At 42.9% G+C, this 20,058-nt stretch overlaps 1 protein-coding gene across 3 annotated transcripts in view; it reads left to right on the forward strand.

Annotated features, from left to right (window-relative positions):
- Positions 1–20,058, forward strand: part of IQSEC1 (IQ motif and Sec7 domain ArfGEF 1) — a 740,816-nt gene that overhangs the window by 479,662 nt on the left and 241,096 nt on the right. The window lies entirely within an intron of this gene.

Raw genomic sequence — 20,058 nt, forward strand, 5'->3', positions numbered from 1 at the left:
AGAATTTCAGGCATTAAATTCAGACAGAAAAGAAGAAAGAGATTTTGGCAAATGAGATCCTGCGTGGTACCCTTAAAAACTGCAGTATATAGATAACCACCTGGTAAGATTAGCCCTTGTGGGTGATGTAATTCACTTAGGTCCAAATAAAGAAACAGAAGGGAATAGCATGCTGATTTGGTGCTGGGAAGCCAGGAAGAAATGTTTCAATTCTATTTCTTATTCCTGAAGGAACTTGGGTTTATCTTAGTATGGTAAGTGGTAAGACATTAGCTGCCCAACAGGAGAGTGGAAACCAGCAGATTGCGTGTCATTCCCAATCTCCACATCATCTATCTGTCATTTTTCCCCTGCCAGAATCCACTTAAACAGCTATGTTTGCATCTGAGACAGGTGCAAAAAGTCATGGGGAAAGGGAGAAACTGATGGGAGAGACAGAACCCTGAGATCCAACTGTGTTTGGAATCAGAAAATTTCAGAGCTAGAAGGGAGCTCATGGTCACCTATTTCATTTTACAGATGAAGAAACTGAGACCTTAGCTAGTAGCAGAGCCAGGTCTTTAACTAGTTAAACCTGCCTGAATATCCTCAAGTTAGATTATCAGATTAGCAAATTGCTTAAGGAGCATCGTGAATGTGGAGTGAAGAGAATCTTGGATGTAGGCGATCTCTTCTATTGCTTTCTCATCTGGACCCACAGAATCCATCCTTCTCTGACTCTCTTCAAAGGAAAGCAGTGATGGTATTAGATAATGTAATAGCTCCTCTATAATCGTCATTTTGGAAAGTGGACACCAGAGGGAGTTCCAGAGCAAATTCTTGTCCAATCCTAGGCAGGGGGCTGCTGTGCTGATGTCCCTGAGGCTGTGGAGTTGACTTGTGGGGGGCTTTGTCTAGAGCATTTGTCTGTAGATGATGCAGTGACCCTGAACTTGACCCTATTTCTCAGACTCAGAGCCTTCACACCCAGAGCAGTTGGTAAATGATATGATGTACTGTCAACACTCCTGGCTGACCAGTCTAAGGCACCAGGACTTTGGGGACTCTTGTTTTAGCACCGAAACGTCAGAACTCCGTAAACACCTTCTCTGTGTTTACAGAGGCAGCTTACAGAGTGAAATCTGCTCTAATGAGGTTGGTTCTAGGCTATCGTAGGAGAGAACAACTCTCCTCCTCCCTCTCCTATCACCATCACTGGAAGATTTGGGAATCGTGGGCTGGAGACTTGATTGTCCCCAAGGAAAGACATTTTCCTGACTCCAAAGATGACAAATTTTAGTGCTATCAGAGAGAGCCAGGCACCTGCAGTGACAAGGGCAGTAGATAGACACTGTGTTCTTTTGTAAGCTGCTAGAACTGATTTTATTTGCAGAACACTAAGGAAAATAATCAAATTGGTCAAATATTAGGGAGGGAAGGTGTCTAATTAAAAAAAAAGAAAGAAAAAAAAAGAAAAAGATACAAAAACATCCTCCTACACATAGGTCTTTGCGCCTAGACAGCATCTATGAATGTTAGGAGGAATGAGATGTGTTCAGGCAGCCCCGGGACTGGATCCTCCATCTAATTGGTGCTAAGAATTTTGCTGTTGTTGTTCATTTGTCCTATATTTCTTCTTGACACCATTTGGGGTTTTCTTGGCCAAAAAAAATATACTGGATTGGTTTGCCATTTCTTTGGAGAAGGCTCATTTTACAGATGAGGAAACTGAGGAAAAGAGAGTTAAGTGTACACCCAGAGAAGGAACACTGGGAATTGCATGTAAAATATTAGCACTACTGTCTATCTACCCAGGTTACTTATACCTTCGGAATCCAATACTTAACGTGAAACAAGAAAATTGGATTTACACACATATATTATATCTGGGTTATATTGTAACACATGTAAAATGTATGGGATTGCCTGTCATCGGGGGGAGGGAGTAGAGGGAGGGAGGGGAAAATCTGGAAAAATGAATACAAGGGATAATGTTATAAAAAAAATTACTCATGCATATGTACTGTCAAAAAATTTATAATTATAAAATTAATTTTAAAAGGGTTAAGTGATTTGTACAGGGTCACACAGCTAATAAGTGAGGCAAAATTTGAATTCAGGAAGTCTTCTTAACTCTATGCACTATGCCATTTAGCTGCTCTATCTCTCGAAATATATACATATATTATGTGATATATATGTATATATATATTTATACATGTGAATGTATATATACAATGTTTATATATACATACATGTATATATATATATATATATATATATATCTAATAGTGTGTCTATATAATATATATACACCCTTAAAATATTTGTCAAACTGAACTGATTTTATTGAATTGAATGAATGAAAACCTTAAAAATTGTCGTCTATAACCTTCCATTTTATGGGTGAGGAAAATGAGACCCCCATAAGAAGTAATATGCCCAAAGTCACTGTGTCAGAGCCAAGGGCAAAAGCCCTTCATACTCCCATTGCTAATAGTCTTTCCATTTTTGAACACAAGCAAGTCACAGCACTAGAGTCAGAGGCATGGGGTCTCCAGCTGCTGTGAGCCTCCAAGGGGCTGGAAACCCCCTTTCTTTTTTTAACAATTGCCCTGACCCCAGAACATTCCTGGCTGACTCGGGGCAGCCCAGCTGTCTCCTTTGGAGATGCTCTGTCCTCTCTGTGGGCAGGCAGACTTTTTCCAGATCCGAGGAGATCTCCCTTCCGGAACTCCCTGAAGACCCTGGACGGCAGGAGGGCTGTGGGGAAGGGTGGGGATGTGGAAAGAGAACAGCAAACAGACTGAGTCACAGGGAGTCATGGGAAACACAAAGGCTGCAGTGTGGAGCTCCTCATTCTCAGCAGCCCTAAGAGAGAGCTGTGGTAGAGGGTGGAGCGTGCTGGAAGGTAGGGATTGGAAAAAAAGAGGTTTCAGTAAACAGGAGAGCTTGTATGAGTGTCCTGGGCCCGGCTTAGTGGAACAGAACCCATGAATTAGATGGGCCTGAATGGAAAATGCATGGATCTGGTAAAAGCAGCCAGCAGGATCTTGTGGAACTCTGAGAAGTGATGGGGTGGGACGGGCTATGAATGCTAAATAGCGTGATACACAGGGGAGTTCCTTGGAAATTAAAAAACCCATTCAAGGGCAGGGGAGGTTTAATTTTTAGCCTAATAGCTCACATTGTTCAGATCTTCATTCATTGTAATTGCACAGACCTTATTGTTTGGGGGGACATGGTTAATAGCACAGTAGAAAAGGACCTTAAAGGTCCCTAAATACAAGCTCTTCATTTCACAGATAAGGCAACATCTCACAATACTAGACAGTAGGCTTTTTAGGCAGTTGCAGGGTGGGGGAGGGGGTCACTGTAAATAGAGTCAAGAAGTTCCATTATGAATCTCAGTTATTAATTGTGTGACCTTGAACAAATCACTTAACCCATTTGCCTCAGTTTCCTCATCTGTAGAATGGGAATGATAATAGTAGCAGCTACCTCCCAGAGATGTGTGAGAAAACTGAGGCTCCAAGTTGTTCTAACAAGGTAATAAAGCTAAGTGTCACAGCACATTTTCTCTTCTCTCTCTCTCTCTCTCTCTCTCTCTCTCTCTCTCTCTCTCTCTCTCTCTCTCTCTCTCTCTCTGTGTGTGTGTGTGTGTGTGTGTGTGTGTGTGTGTGTGTGTGTGTATTATCTGTCTCTCTTTCTGTCTCTCCTCTCTCTCTGGTGTGTCTCTTTCTGTCTCTGTTCCTCCTCTCCTCTACTTTTTCCTTCCCTTCTCTCTTCCCACCCTCTTCCCCAATTCTCTCCCTCTTTCCCCTTTTTTGCCTTCTTCTTTCCTTCCCCCTTCCTCTCTTCCCCTATCTCTCCCTCTCTCCACATTTGTCATTTGTCTTTCTCTTTCCCCACCTTCTTTCTTTTCTCTCTCTTTCTCTCTCATTTTTTCTTTTTCTCTTCTTCTTTTCCTCCTCCTCCTCCTCCTTTTCTTTCTCCTCCTTTTCTTCCTCCTCCTCCTCCTTCTTTTCCTCTCCCCCATCCCTCTGTCATGCTCTTTCTCACTGGAATGGCCTACCAAAAAGAAAAATGGGCCATGACCAGATGTAAAGAGAGCATCTGGTTCCCCTTCACCCCCCCCCAGCACCAACAACCCCTTAGACAGTCTTTGCCCTTCATTAGGAGGCTCTGGGCCCCACGGTTGCAACCTATTTGAGACAGACAGGTGGAAGATTTTTCAGGCACTCCTAAGTCACTAAATTCTGGGTAACAAGAATACATGCATTTGTTAATTTGGAAAGAATAAGCAACTGGTCCACTGTGCATTCTTGAACGGTGGAGCAGATGTTTCTGATGAACAAGGTCTGATTAGAGCCACTTTCCTGGGCTTTGTTATCAGCTAATCTATGGCCTGTCAGCTGAGGTCTGTCAATATCAGCTGGCCATGAAATAGCACACACCCCCATCACCACACCCCCCACACCCCTCTGTTTTCCTGGCTCAGGATTAAAGTAGAGCTCTTTGTTATAAGCCCTTTGCCTGCCGGGGGGGCTTGCTCCCCACAATGCTATTCTGCTTGCTACCCCCCAGCTACTAGCACTGCTATCCCCATTGATGCTTCCTCGCTGCCCCCACAGCTGGCTCCCCCAGTTCCCCCACAGCTGCTCTGTTACAGCTCCCACTGAGGACCTCACTGCTGTCCTCAGGATTGTTCCCCCTTCTGACCCCACTACTGCCCTCCCTCTGTCTCCTTTTCACTGTTACTGTCACTGCTACTCCAACAATCACCCATCCCCTGGGTGGAAGCAGAGAATTGGTCCTCCTCCTTGAGCCAGGCTTGGGGCTGGTTTGCATCAGTCTGCCATTTGAGCATCTCCTTCTGGTTAACTCTATTTGCTTGTCAGCCTGGAAGGGCCCAACATCACTTAGCTTGGTTACAGCAAGCTGCAATACTATTACTGGGGTGCACATCTTGTCTCCCCAGCTTTGGAAGTTCACCAAGGTTAGGGACTATATCTGAATGTTCCTCCCTCTGCTCCCCCAACCCAGCACCTCATCCAGAGCATAGGTTTCCAAAAGGACTTGTTTATTGAGTTCCAGCCACTCAGTGATACCCCAGAAGTGTGCTCTGTCTGACCTTCAACCCAGCTCTTACCAAGCACATGGCCCTTTCAGGCCCAACATGGTAGAAGCAAAGTGGTACCATGGACAGTGGCTTCTCATATCTGATTCTCACCTCTACTAGCTGTATAACCACATGGGTGACCCCTCTCTGAGCCTCCAATGACCTAATCAAGAAAATGGCAATGACAGTGTTCATCCTCCCTGGCTTATGGGGCTATTTGAGAAAACAGCTTCATGAACCTTAAAATTCTCTGCAAATAATATTATTGTGACCAGGGCACAGTATTGCATTCTTCTTGCAAAGCTTCTTGCAAAACTTCCACATGGGAAGTGGGACACCATGGAAGTATTGCTGGTGTGGGAGTCACCCACTTTTGACACTTACTAGCTCTGGGCCCCTGGCCACTGAACCCCTCTGAAGCTCAGTTTTCTCATCTATAAAATTAAGGAATTAAACTAGATATGCCCTAACATTCCTTCTTAAGTATAAGTCAAACTCTTTGGTCTTCAGCTTCGTTATTTATAAAATGAAGTAAACAGATAGGCTCTTGAGTCCCTTCTAGATTCTGACTTAAGATCCCAAGATAGGCTCAGTTTCCTCATCTGTAAAATGAAGATTGAGTTCCACAATCCAATTCTTCTAGATTTAGATGCAGTTATTCTAGATTTAGATCTGTGATGGAAGATAGCACCGGGATACTGTCAACCCTTTCAGGGTAGCGTAGTGACATTATCTCTGGATATATAGCTATTTCTTGTCAGGCGGAATCTAGGAAATGTTTAGTGGTGATGGGACAAAGACTGACTGGCTCTGTGGAGGGGCAGATCCCACTGCCAAATGTTGCTGGGCTCCTCCATCTCTTCATCACAATTGCACACATTTGCCAGTGCCAAGGAATTCAAGCTAGGGCAGCCAATTTCTCTTGAAAGGAAGTGGTCTCCTCTAGGAAACATTGAGAGTGGGCCTTCAAGGGGAAGGCTTTTCTTCTTTGATCTGGAGGCAGAGGGAGCAAACATCCCCAAAGCAGCATTTCCCAGGCACTCTAGACAGGACCTTTCTTCCTGCTGCCAGAGTAGCCTGGAGGGGGCAGCTGCTTCCCCCAGCCAATGGATGGTCATGTCTAAAATCTCCAGTGGAGACATATTCAAGGACATATCCGGGAGCTGTCTCAAACCCAGAGCCAATTGTTAAATTTTCAGTGTGAACATTTCAGTGTGAGCTTGACAAAGGTTAGCAATCTGGGCTTGATTTATTGTTTTGTTTATTATCTATACTTAAGAAAGAGATGGAAAAATGTAAGTAATGTCTATTTGACTTAAATTATCAGAGAACCAATTGTTAACCATTTACCAGCAAACTCTTGGGTTTAGACATCACAAAAAGAGATCATTTTCCTGTATGAACCTTCTCTTCCAAGCAGGATAATAAATCACTAATAATAATAATAACAACAAATAGTATTTCTTTAGCAGTTTACAAAGTGAGACAGACAGTGACAGTGCTCTCATGCCCATTTAACAAATGACATGATTGAGGCTCAGACAAGAAGTGAGCTTTGCCCAGAGTCACACAGCTAGGAAGTTGTCAGAGCTCCCATCCCAGTCCATGTCCCTTATGACCAAGACTTCTTTCCAAGCTTACTCTGTGTTCTTAGAGAACCCAGATTCCAAAAGCATCATCTGAAATCTTGGAGTCCTCTGAGGGGCTGGAAGGAAACATTGAGTAGCCCAGAGGTTTTTGCTTGTTCCTGGCACCCACAGAAGGAAGCTGCTTATGTGTTAATCTCCCCAACAAACATTTATAAAACATTTACGATGTCAAAATAGTAATTGCACGTTCATTGAATGCTTTCCAATTTGCAAAGTACTCGTATGTTGTCTTGTCTAGGTCCTCAGGACAATATGGGAAGGCAAGCACTACTGTCCCATTTTACAGATGAGTAAATTGAGGCTTTGAAAAGGTTGTTTGTGGTCTCACAGTCATTCCTCATTGTGTGAAAAAGCATCTCAAACTGAGGCTCTTTGCCTCCTCCAGGCTATTCTCAATCTGACTCACAGGACTGAGGCTGGAGTTTGCTGTCCCTGCAACTCCCACCCGAGCAGGCCGAAGTTGGCAGCTTCCATGAGGAGCAGGTGGGGCCTGGGCATTTTTCCTCCCAAGCAGTATCCTGGTTAATGGCCTATTTCCTGGGGCCCCTCCAGGTGGCAGCAGCTGGTGGGTATTTGTCTCCAAGCTCAGCTGGCCCTGGCTTCTGTGTCCTTGGAAGTTGTCCTGGGCTTCCCAGCCTCATAGAATCTAAATCTTCTGGTTTAATGGAAACCCATTGGTAGAGAGCACACTGACTCCTTTTTCCCCAAAGAGGCCATCGGCCAGGATCAGAACTTGCTGCCTACTTCTGATGCAGAGAAAAGAACAAGAGGCAAGGGGGTCTGAAGACCAAGGTTCAAATCCTACCCCATTCACTCATTTTGCCTCTCTTGTTCTCTGCTTCCTCATTTGCAAAATGAGGGAGTTTAGAGTTACTTCTGGTGTCAGAAGGGAACTCAGAGGTCACAAAGCTTTATTTCACAGAAGAAGAAAGCCACAGAGATCACGGGGATCCCCAAGGATCCTCATAGCCCATAAAAGGCAGAAGAACCCAAGTGTCCCAATTTCAAATCAAGCCTGAAGCTGCATGAGTCTGTTGGTCTAGATCTCCACATTGGTCATTTTCTCCCTGATAATTTTCATTACTACATACAAATAACTTTCCCCATCTGAGCCTCAATTTCCTTTTGGTAAAGTGAGCCAATGGAGTTATCCTTGGGCTCCTCCTCTGCTTTCTGGTGTTTACACAGAGGCTAAGCTGAGTTCGAGCCCTCTGTAGCAGAGGAAAAAGAGGAGAACAAGGCAGCCTTGTGTGAACACACAGCCTTTTTCTCAATAAGAAAAGGAAACAAGTTGGATTCAAGTGGGGCTGCTTGTCTGAGTGTGACATTATTGCTTCAAGAGAGACCACTGGATTCCTGCTCAGTTCAATGAAGGTCATCTTCCTACGGCCACTGGTAGAAAGCTCAATGGGCCACCACAGATAGGCCGGTGAGAGACCAGAACCTGTGCAAGTGGAATCTGATAAGTCTTGCCCTATTCCATGTACTACAATAGCTCAAACTAGACATGATGAAGACCTATAATACAATACACTGAGGGATTTAAGAGACAAAAATGAGAGAGTAGAGAAACCATTGGCCTAGGAGTCAAGAGATTCTAGCCTTGCCTCTGCTGTTAACAAGTGTGGGACATTATAAATGACTTCATTCCATGCCTCAGTTTCCTGTTCTTTATAGTGATAGACGTGACTCAATCCAGAGCTCTTCAAATGGCAACCATAAGTCTACAAATAGATTTCAGGAGATACCTGAATTTTGTTGAGGGGGAGGATGCTGCAGAGAAAGGGTAAAAAGCAGGAATCAGGAAAATAACACTTTTTTCTCAATACAATTGGTTTCCTTTGTAATCCTATACATTTGAAAACATTATTCTGAAAAAGAGTCCATAGATTTTTACCAAATTGCCAAAGGGATCCAGGACCTCAAAAAAGTGGAAAAAAAAAATCCAGACTAGATGATCTCTGAAATCCATTCCAGTTTCTATTTGCAATTATTCAATGAAAAAATGTTAATTGTTTTTCTTAGTATGAAAACATGACTAGTATCTAAAGAGCCAGCGTCAAAGCCAGGAAGACTTCAGTTCTGGGTTCAAGTTATACCTTTGATACATTGGCTGTGTGACATCCAGCAAGTTACTTAACCCCTCGTACACCAGTTAACTCTCCAAGATTCTATATGGTTTATAGAGAAAGTGGTGACCTGCATTGGGAAAGGGAATTTCCTTACCCAGGAGTTCCTTATACCATGAAGTCTCTGATCCTGTCCCAATTCCCATTCTCTTTGTGAGCTTCCCACATACACAATGTACAAAATCCTGATCTTTTTTCATATAATTTTCATGGCAAACTGAGAACAGGAGGTGGGTCGGGAGGTACCAGGAGAGGACATGACCCATGCCAGTTTTGCAGATAAGTAGAATTTGGGCTGCTGACTGATTTTTTTTTTGTCAGCTCTCTGCAGGGCTGTTTATAGTAGCAGCTTTGTGCCCATCACAGGAAATGACAGTCCTGGAACGGACACATCTTATTCCTGGTAATATTATTTCTTCTGCAGTATTGAGAGAGCACGAGGTTGGCCCGCTTGCCATCCACTCAATGGGCTTGTTGTTCAAGCCGACATCGCTGCCTCTGGGTGACAGGAGGCCTTCCACGTGGTATTCTGCAGAAACAGCTTCTTCTATCCCCTCCCTAGAGTTTTTAGAGGATTTCAGCCAAAGAAAACCCATGAGGGACCAGAGAGAGAAAATATTATGGAACAGAATGTCATTCCAGGAGTCTGCCCATTGAATGCTGTCTCCCAGACTCCATTCCCTGATTCTGTCACTATTGCCCAGTAAAAGCCACCATAGAGTTACATTATCATCTGTACGTCAGCAATTTATGTAAGATGATAGAACTCACAAAGGTTACCCTTCTCAATAGGAAAGGGAAGTGAGAAAAAAGGAAAAAGAAGAAAAGGGAAAGCAATAGCAGCAAAACTCATCTTGTACATATTCCTAGAAATGTAAAGGCTTTAAAGCATTTTCACAAACACAAACTCACTTGTTCTTCATAGAGTAGATTTTATAAACCCCATTTTACAGATGAGAAAATTAAGAGTTCAAGTCAGGGCTTCTGAGAATGGAACTTTAGAGTTCGGTAAGACCTCAGAAATCTTATAATCCAAGAGAAGTAAATAAAAGGAGATTAATTTGCACCCAGGTCTTCCACGTCCAAATCCAAGGCACTGCCAGATCATAGCCATTTCTCTATGGGCAGCAGTTTGTAATAGGGGCCTAACACCCAAGATGCTTAAAGCATCCTCTTATTAAAAATCATGCTGTCAGTGGCTACCATGTTGAACTCAGTCCATCCTAAGCATCCTGAGTCAGCTGGATCAAGAATGCTATTTAAATATGTCAGTATGAATGAATTTTCTATTAATGGAGCCCGAGCAAGAGCCACAAGCTGCATAAAAAATGTAAATAACCAAACAAAGATGGAAAATGATTTTACAAATTGAATGTGGACATCACCAAATGAGACACCCTCTCAAATAACCTACTGTCACCCACTGGACTCCTGCTGCTTTGTCCAAGAAGTCATGAATAGAGAACTGAGCTTGGAATCAGGAAAAGCAGGATCAAATCCTGCCTCAGACACTTACTAGGTATGTGATCCTGGGAAAGACACAACCATCTTGAGCATCAGTTTCCCTTTCTTGTAAAAATAAAAGCACCTACTTGAAGATTGAATGAGAGAATCCTGCAAAGAGCATTGCAAACCCCAAGGCCCTATATAAATGTCAACTCTAATTATTATTCATAAAGCTTTGAAAGTCTGTCCCACTCCAGTGATCACAAACAGCTCAGAGAACAACCTTTTTATTATTTTTAATGAAGGCAGCAAAAACTTTCAGTGAACAAACAGGACTCAAAGCATTTCTAGGTCTTATTTGAACTGGTGTTGTAGCAGAAAGACTTCACAGTCTTGGTGACGCAGATGCAATTGAAATACATAAGCGAAACGGCCTGCAAGGCATTGCTTTAAAATTAATTTTATGCTAATATCAGTTTCCTGTGTTCCTAACATTGAGAAAGGGACATCTGGAAACAAACAAAAAAAAAAAAAGCAAAAGGATTTCAATCTACCAAGGTTTATCCAGGATTTCATAAGCAGGCAAAAGCAGAATTAAGGTTTTTAAGTCTGCTGAGATACAGTAGAAAGAGCCTGGATAGAATGGAGGCAGAGGCCAGATTTGATTCTTGACTCTGCTACTTACTAGCTATGAGCAGACCACTTAACTGCAAGGCTGTTACAGTAGTAACTAGTCGCTTAGTAAGCCATCCCAAGAAAGGACAATCCTGGAATTATTTATTACTGATTATTTCTTCAGCAGTGCTGAAGAAGAGAGCATGGAATCTTAGACAAGCCAATTTACTTCCTTGAGCTCAGTTTTCTTATCTATAAAATGGGGCTAGCAATTCTTAATATTAATATGAAGAAGAATGGCGACACAAAGAAGAAGGAAGGAGAAGGAAGAAGAAGAAGAAGGAGGAGGAGGAGGAGGAGGAGGAAGAAGAAGAAGAAGAAGAAGAAGAAGAAGAAGAAGAAGAAGAAGAAGAAGAAGAAGAAGAAGAAGAAGAAGAGGAGGAGAAACTGGTATTAATAAATTATTATTTTTGAGAACATTTGCTATTCCCACTCTTCTGCCCTTCTAGTCTCCTGAAAGCTGACCTCTGCTCTTAAAGGCTTTACTTTTGCTATATGCTCACATCTGGGGATGAAATGACCATGTCGATCCCGATTGCCCTCATCTCCACATTTTTCAACATCTGTGTCCATATGGCATTTGGACACGCATTAAGCACAGTGAAAAATCTCATGTCACCAGAGTGAATATCTATCTGGGTCTGTCATGTTCAATGGACTATGGTAGATGTCCCTCCGTGCTGATGAGCTTTTTCTCCTTTCCCCCAGACCCCCTGCAATCTCAGGAAGGTGAACTGTGTGTTTCTAGATAGGGACAAGAGAATAGCTGCGCAGATGGTGCATTGGCAATGCTAGTAGGAGATGGCTCCAGGCAGGGGACCATAATACGTACTTTTGCTGCGAATTAACTAGAGGGGACTTTGCCATGCACAGACTTGGCTGTTTCACTGCCAGGATGAAGAGATGCCCTTCTTTCCAGCAGCCAGGCCACAGAAGGGTTGCTCTCTGTCTGCCTGTATTGATCTTAAAGGGAGAGATTATTTACAAACCAAACACAGTCAGCAGAACCCTCTGAGTTTAAAAAAAAAAAAATACTGTTCTTCCTTGTTAGGAGCTTCAAGGCCTTTGCAGCATTACTCACTCTGCAGTACCCAGCAGCCACTTGGCAAACAGACCATTTCCCTCTCCTGGAAAGATAACTAGACCACAGGATTGGGGTCTGGGACCAGCTGTTAGACTGATATCAGGCCCAAGATAGCAGCAGGGCAGCCTGTCTTCCTACCTCTGGAGGACACTCCGGTCGCCTTCAACTCTACCAACATCACTGCTGCCCTAGCTGGAGGTCATAGCCCACCTCTTCAGAGACCACATCTTCCCCCTCCAAGGTCCTGAATGGCTGTCTCCTAAAGGCTTTTTTCCATCTTGAAATCAAAATGGAAGTCCTGCTGTCACTAGTGGTGAAAACTCTGAACAACGACAAACATGAGTGATTCAAGACAAGGAGAGATGGCTGGATGCCCCTAAGACTTCTATAGACTAACTCTTATATCAGAGATCATAGATTTAGAGCTAGAAGAGACCAGCTCATCCAATCTTCTCATTTTACAGAAAAGGAAACTGGGGTTCATATTGGTTATGGAATACAAAATCCCATAGGATTTAGAGCTGGAACATCCCTTATAGGTCCCAACACCCTCATTTTACAAATAAAACTCAGGAATTTGTCCAAAATTAAAACAGCATATACAGGGAAGAGCTGGTTTCTGAATTTAGGCCTCCAAATCCTATATCTCTTCTTCCTCTCTGTGCTTCCTTTTCCACCTCCTACCATCCAAGTTTCTCTGAGCTCCTGGAAATATTTTCTCATGAATCCTTATACAATTCAAGTCATTCCCATTCACCAAGCTTTTATAGTGTGCCAGACACTGCTTATTAGGTGCTTACTGTGTACTAAGAGTTGGGAGTACCACAAAAAGGCAAAACAGTCTACTGTCAATCAGATTTCAGAAGCTCAGTCTAATGAGGGAGACGCATAGGAACAGCTATGTAAAAGCAAGATATGTACAAGATGAATTAAAGGAAGTCTCAGAGGAAAGGCACTAAGATTAAAGAGAACAGGAGAAAGCTCCTTTCAGGAGTTGGGACTTTTAGCAGAGACCTGAAGAAAGCCAAGAGGTCAAAAGGAGGAAAAGCCACAGGATCCCATCATTGCAAAAGCACAAAGCTGGATGATGGTGTTCCAAAGAGCCAGGCCAGTGACCCTTGATCATAGAGTGTTTGAAGGAGAAGGAAATAAAAGACATAAAGGAAAGAAGGTTTTTAAATCCAGACAGAAGATTTTAATTTAATTCTAAAAGTAATAGGAAAGCCTTGGAGTTCATTGAATGAAAGAGTGACAACGTCAGATCTGTGTGTAAGGAAGGTCAGTTTGATAACTGATCAGAGGATGGACTAGAGTGGGGAGAGACATGAGGTAAACAAACCCACCAGCAGCTATTGCATCCCTACTCCAAGCTGACTAGATAAAAGCCTGCCTCATTTCTTACTTGGCTTTAATTACTGAATGGATGTTGCCTCCAATGTTGTCAAACTGACCTTAAAGACCTTAGTTTAAGAAGGCCCTGAAAGGGCCATCCCCAGTCCTCCTGGTCTATATCTGGTCACTGGACCCAGATAGCCCTGGAGGAAAAAGTGAAGCAGGTGACTTTGCCCAGTCATTCCTCACTTCAGTCCAACTCACTTGCACATCTTAGCATCATCTCCCTGATGTCATGGTCCTCTTCAGGAAGGAAGGACAAGCAAGTCCAAGCATGAAGTGATGAGGGTCTGCACTAGGGCAGTGACAGTGTCACTGAAGAGAAGGGACATATGTAAAAGAAGGCGTCAAGGTAAAAGCATCTGGATTTGGACACAGATTAGATAGAGGGGTGACAGAGTGAGGAGTTTAGAATGAGTCCCAAGTTTCAAGTCTAGATAAATGGGAGGAGAGCCAAGTCATTTGTAGAGGGATTTGCCTTGGCAAGAAGAAGGACCATATCTTCATGTGAAACACAGGTAAAGGAGGAAATAGTGAAGGAAGGCTGGCTGAGAGAAGATAAGGAGGGAGAAATTTTTCAGTAAAATATGAAGCAAGGTTTTTAGCTGGGACAGTGAAAGGAGAGGAGGCTGTGGGAGGTTTGAGGAAGGATTAGGAGGTTTGGAAAAACTGCTGCATTGAGTGGGATAGTGAATTGATTAGGAAAGTGTAAAGGACTGCCTGGCGACCATGAGGAACGTGCATTTGAGGTTGTTCAATATAAATTTGTAGCACTCTCGAGGTGATTTCACAACATGCTCCAGCATCATTCTACAGCAGAAAGCAGCAGATCATGGGGGTGTTTCTAGGCTGGGGCTTAGAAACACAAGATCTTCACATGGATAAAGGGGCAAAGGGCTCCAAAGAGAATGATGTAGTTAAATGTACTTAAACTGATTCACCAAAGGGCGGAGATGGGGAAGGGGAGAGAGTGTTACCAATGTAGACACTGTGCTAAAGCTCTGGGGAGACAAAAATCAATGAGCTCTGCCTTCATGGAGTTTACATGGAGCAAGGGGTCAGTAGCAGAGATATGTAAATTAATTGGGGAGGTGACATGCCTGCCAATAATAGCAGAGGTGAAGATCAGGGAAGATGGTACAAAGAGATATCCAAACAGGAATTGACTTTGTTGTTATTTAGTCTTTTCAGTCATGTCTGACTCTTTAGGACCCCGTTTTGGGGTTTTCTTGGCAAGGATACTGGAGTGGTTTGCCTTTTCTTTCTCTAGTTCATTTTACAGATGAGGAAACTGAGGCAGAGTTAAGTGACTTGCCTAAGATCATACAGCTAGTAAGTGAGGTTGGATCTGAACTCATGAAGGAATTTTCCTGATTTTCTCTCTTCACTGTGCCACCTAGCTGCCCCAAGTAAATCTCTTCTAAAGTTTTTTAACCAAAACAGCTAACCTGAGGCCAGAAGACTGAGAAGGGCTGGGATTGGGGCAGGCTACGGACTATCTTTAGATCTCTTTCTCTGGTTAGAAACCTGGCCTTTTCTCCTCAAAGGATGTATCTTCTTCCTGATAAACATTTGTCTTGGGTGTCATCTGAGTGGACTAGCCCATCCCCACATCCCTTCCCATGCCCTGGTACCCAAGATACCAGCACAATTGGCTCCCCTGGACCTGTCTGACAGCAAATGGCCTTTCCCTAGGTCTGCAGCAGTGTAGGGCAGGGCTTTCAGAGGGGGTACGTGCAGACAAATCTCCTGCCCTTGTAGGGAACAGAACAGCCTCTACCCACCTTTTGTCTACCCCCAACCCCAGCCGGATAAATAAATTAAATCAAGGGAGGAAGCCTGAAAGGTGCCAAAAGAAACTTACAAATGTCCCAATGGGAGGCCCCACTTCTTCTGTCATGCGAAAGAAGTTCACTTAGGAAAGCAACTAGCAGCATTAAAAGCCCTTTACATCAACCAGCACTTATTGTTTTCCAACTTCCTTCATCTACTGATTGAGCCTCACATTAGACTATAGGATATTATCACCCACGTTTTACAGACGAGGTTGCAGAGGCTCCAAGACTTGCCCAAGTTCCAAGAAATAAGAATCATTTGTCTTAATACTACTAACAAGTTGCCAGAGTCTGGATGAAGAGAACACTTGGCTTGGCCAAAAGGCCCAAGTTTGAATCTCGGCTCCCTCCTTTATTTAGCTGAATCAGCATGGGTGGTCTCTTTCCCTCCTTAATTGCCTCAATTGCCTTCTCTCTAAAATGAGAGGACAGACTAGAATCCAGTAAAATGTTACTTACAAATGTTAAAAACCATTCTCAACTCAGCAGCCAAACAAAAAGGGCAGATGGGGGTGGGCTAGTTTGATAATCAGCTTCTCAGGAGCCTTCCTTCCACCTTTCAGGTGCTGGTGCTATGATCAGTACCAATTTGAAAGACTTCAGATTCTCGAGTCTGTATTGCAGATGTTTGGACCTGGGTGTATTTGCTCAGAAAAGGTTTCTGGGAAGATATGAATTAGAACTAAGTTTAGGAGAAAGGGAAGAAATAGACACAGGTGACTGGAATGGAGAAGTCTTCTGGGAAAAACAAATGACCTCTGCAGGAATGGCCCCCTGCAGACCTGTTAGAGACTCAGCTATTTAAGCTTGTCCCTCTCCTTTTCCTTGTCCCCACCCGTCCAGATGCTTCTGAGGGAGGGGGAAAGGGATCATCCTTCCCAGTGTGTCTCTCAGTGTCGTTGGGGTGGGCTTGCCCCACTGCTGGGGAAGGGGTACTTGAGATTTTGTGCTGCCACCGATGTTGCCCAGGGCTGAGATAAGTACCTGGTATTTTAATGACTTTTGACTCCTGCTGGCAGGGATTGCTCCCCAGGTGACAGAATGCTCTGTCACTCCAAGGGTTAGAGGGCCTGAATTTATCAGCACAGCTTGGCAGCTCATTACTGCCTTCTCTGTCACCCCCCCTCCCAATGTCTTTACCACCATAGGCTGGGGAGGGGACATGAAAGGAAGGGGTCTTTGTTTAGCAGCCAACCAATCACTGCAACTGAGTATGGATAAGAAGCCTTCTCTCTCTAGCTCTCTGGATTATTGAATAACTCACAGCTTCCCCCAGTGGGATCTACCACTGAGACTCAGGGGAAAGAACAGTGTTGAATGTCAGGAGAGCCCAAGCTTCCAAGGACTACATTTCCATGAAGACTCCCATTTCTTTTCTCTTCCTTCAAACTCAGAAGTCTTCTTAGACTTCATCTCAAAGCCGACCAAATGCAGGGGTCCCTCTCTCTTTCTCTGGGGGAAGGAGGAAAGGAGTTATTTGTCCATGTTGTGATAAATGTTCTTCCTCTGGGCTTGGGAAGTCTGTGTTAGCTCTAGACACATCACTGAGAAAACCAGAAGAGAGATTCCAGGCCCTGAGGGGGATGTTCAGAGTCTGATCTGACTAGAGGGGGAGAGCTGGGGGGGAGGAGGAGGTGCAGGGACAAAAGGACAATTGCATTGTGGTTGAGGAATATTGGTTAATAATGCAAAGTACCATGCCAAGTGCTAAAGATACGAGGATAAGACCATGTGGAAAGTGCCAGGGCAAGAGCATTGAATCTGCCATCCTTGGATCTGTTGGATATTACCTCTAAAGGTCTCAATGATTTAAGTGCTTTCACACTTATTTCTCATTTAGTACAGAATTCCCCTAAGCTTGAATACCCTAAGAAGTGGTGGAAAGCATAGTGGGTAGAGAGCTAGCTTCAGACTTAGGAAGAATTGGGTTCAAATCCTGTCTTTGACACATACTTAGTATCCCTGCACAAGTCATTTACCTATAAAAGCTCTAGGCAACTCTCTAAGACTCTTAGTTACAGAGAAAATACCAGCCTGAATTAATATAGAGTTTGTTTTCATCCAAGAGTTTCGTACACTGTGAGTAAACTATGGATCTCAATTTCTTAGAAAAAAAAAATCAGACCGCTTATGATTCTATCCCAGGAAGAAACCACTCCTTTGGCTCAGAATTTCCTCTTATTCTAATCTAATCCTGACTAAATTCTAAACCCTAAACCTCTGACCTTCCTGATCACCGAGCCGCCACATTCCCTGGGTTCCTCATCGCTACATTCTGTTTGGAGTCAAGACTCCAATCCCACACTATCTGTGTGTGCTTGGGCTTCTTAACATCATCGTGCCTCAGTTTCTTCATCTATAAATGAGAAATTTGGATCAGACAAGGTCGAAGGTGCCTGCAGCGTGACGCACTTAGCACAGGGCCTGGCACAAAGTGGGTGCTTTGTACGTGTTTATTGATTGATTGGTGCTGTGAGTTGAACCCCTTTCCCAAAGGAGACATGATGATAAAGGAAAAAGGTAAAGACAGTTTCTATGACTTCAAAAACAAAACTGAGATTGAACAGACCAAGACTCAGATAAATCCAGGCTCTAAGTTATAAGACTAGTTCTAAGCCTCCAGATTCCTATTTCAATGTTTTTCCTTCAAGACACACTGTCACCAACTGATCTTAGGAGTATCCCGAACCACTATAAATAGAGTTGTTAAAAAAAAATAAACTCTCACTTATCTCTTTTGGTTCCTATGATTGGTCCCTCCTTTGGTTAAAAGACTATGGGAGTTTAAAGGACTGAAGTCAAGCTGGAAGGAGCTACCAAAGATCATCTAGACCAAAGGTTCTTTAACCTTGTTTGTTTCATGAACCTTAGGACATTTAGTGAAGCCTCTTCTAAGAATAATTTTAACTGCATAAAATAAAACACATCACATAAAATAAACCAATTAAGCTGAAATGGTTAGCAAAATAGTTTTAAAATGGTAATATAGTGATATATCTAGCAGATTTCAAGATCTTTACAACTATAATGTGATAGGAAAATATTCGTGATTTCTACTGCTAACAGTCATAGTTAAAACTGTGACTGTTACTACTGATATTTCTTGTATACAAATGTCTATATTTGTAATTAAAAGAAATGCTGTTTCAATTAGAGGTTAATGAAAATATATATAGGCTTCTGTACCCATCTAAGTTTGTGTTTAAAAAAAAAAAAAACTCTGCCCTAGTCCAATCCTTTTATTTTATTGGACAGCAAATTGAGAATCTGAATAAGTGATTTGCCTACCCACACATATTATGAAAGAGTTAGGATCCATGCCTGATCAATCAATCAATAAGAATTTAATCAGCAGCTGCTATGTTCAAATTCTCTGACTCAGAAATGAAGGCTTGTTTGGTGTCCAGGAGTCACTTCTTCCACTTTATGCTATCACTCTTGAATTTCAACTATGGTTTTAGTTCTCCTTAAGCCCTGATATGGCACCGTGGCATACAGAGTGGATAGAGCTTTGGGCCTGGAACCAGGAGGAACCAGGTCAAATCCTGCCTCCAACATTTACCCTCTGGGTGACCTTGGGAAAATAACATGGCTTCTCAATGTTCCAGTGCTGGATACTCCTTATTTATCTATAAAATAGGGAGGTGGGATCCAATGGCTTTGAAGATCCCTCTTAGCCTTTCATCTGTGATCCCTAAACAGTTTAAAGGAGCTGAATGACACAAGTTCAGTTTTCACATGTGTATCTTAAGCGTAGAATTCTAATGACTCACATTCAAACATTTTTAAAGTTCTTTCCAATCACAACATTGGATAACCTAATGTTAATTGGCTTGGCTCACCCAGAAGTCCCCTGGGCCTCTGTTCTTAGACCTTCTAGTATACCCCAAATTTGAGATGCTTATGAATGAATCAAAAAAATATCAGCAAATTGAGATGAAAAGCATCCTAGATTTCTAGTTCAAAGGTCTGTTATCCAAAGCTGTAACTACAGCAAATGACTGGGGCTTTTTCCTAATCCACCAATATCTAGGAGGTACTTTTTCTCCCAGTGGCAGCTGTCTACTTACCCCAGTCCCAGGCTGCATGATATCACCCTTGAAGTTTTCATCCCTCTTCAGGTCCTATCAGCTCCCAAAGGTATCAGTGATTTGATATTATGGAGCTTGGAGCTAGACCCTATAATGTTTTGGCTTCCCTCTCTCAAGGCAAAATCATATCCAAAAGGGGCAGACAGTCATCTATTGTACCCTACCCCCATTAGTTTGCACTTATAAACAGGATCTCTAGTTATAGCTCTTCTGAATTAAAATCCTGGCTATGGTGCTTAAAATCAATCGATTAGTTAATCAATAAGACATTAGGTACCAGCACATAGCTGGAGATAGAAAGACAAGGCAAAAAATGAAGCAGTCCCTGTTCTTAAGTCATTCACATGCTATTGTGGAGACAACGTGTGTGTGTGTGTGTGTGTGTGTGTGTGTGTGTGTGTGTGTGTACTCAGAATAAGAATAACATAAATATGAGGTAATTATATATAAAGTAGCTGAGACAGCTAAGTGGTACAGTGCCAGACCTGGAGTTAAGAAGATTCCTGAGTTCAAATCTGGCCTCAGACACTTTGTAGCTGGGTGACCCTGGGCAAGTCTGTTAACCCTATTTGCTTCAGTTTCCTCATCTATAAAATGAACTAGAGAAAGAAATGATAAACCGATCCAGTGTCTTTGTCAAGAAAATCCTAAATGGG

The sequence above is a fragment of the Sminthopsis crassicaudata genome, chromosome 1 (assembly GCF_048593235.1).
Source record: "Sminthopsis crassicaudata isolate SCR6 chromosome 1, ASM4859323v1, whole genome shotgun sequence".
Classification (NCBI taxonomy): domain Eukaryota; kingdom Metazoa; phylum Chordata; class Mammalia; order Dasyuromorphia; family Dasyuridae; genus Sminthopsis; species Sminthopsis crassicaudata.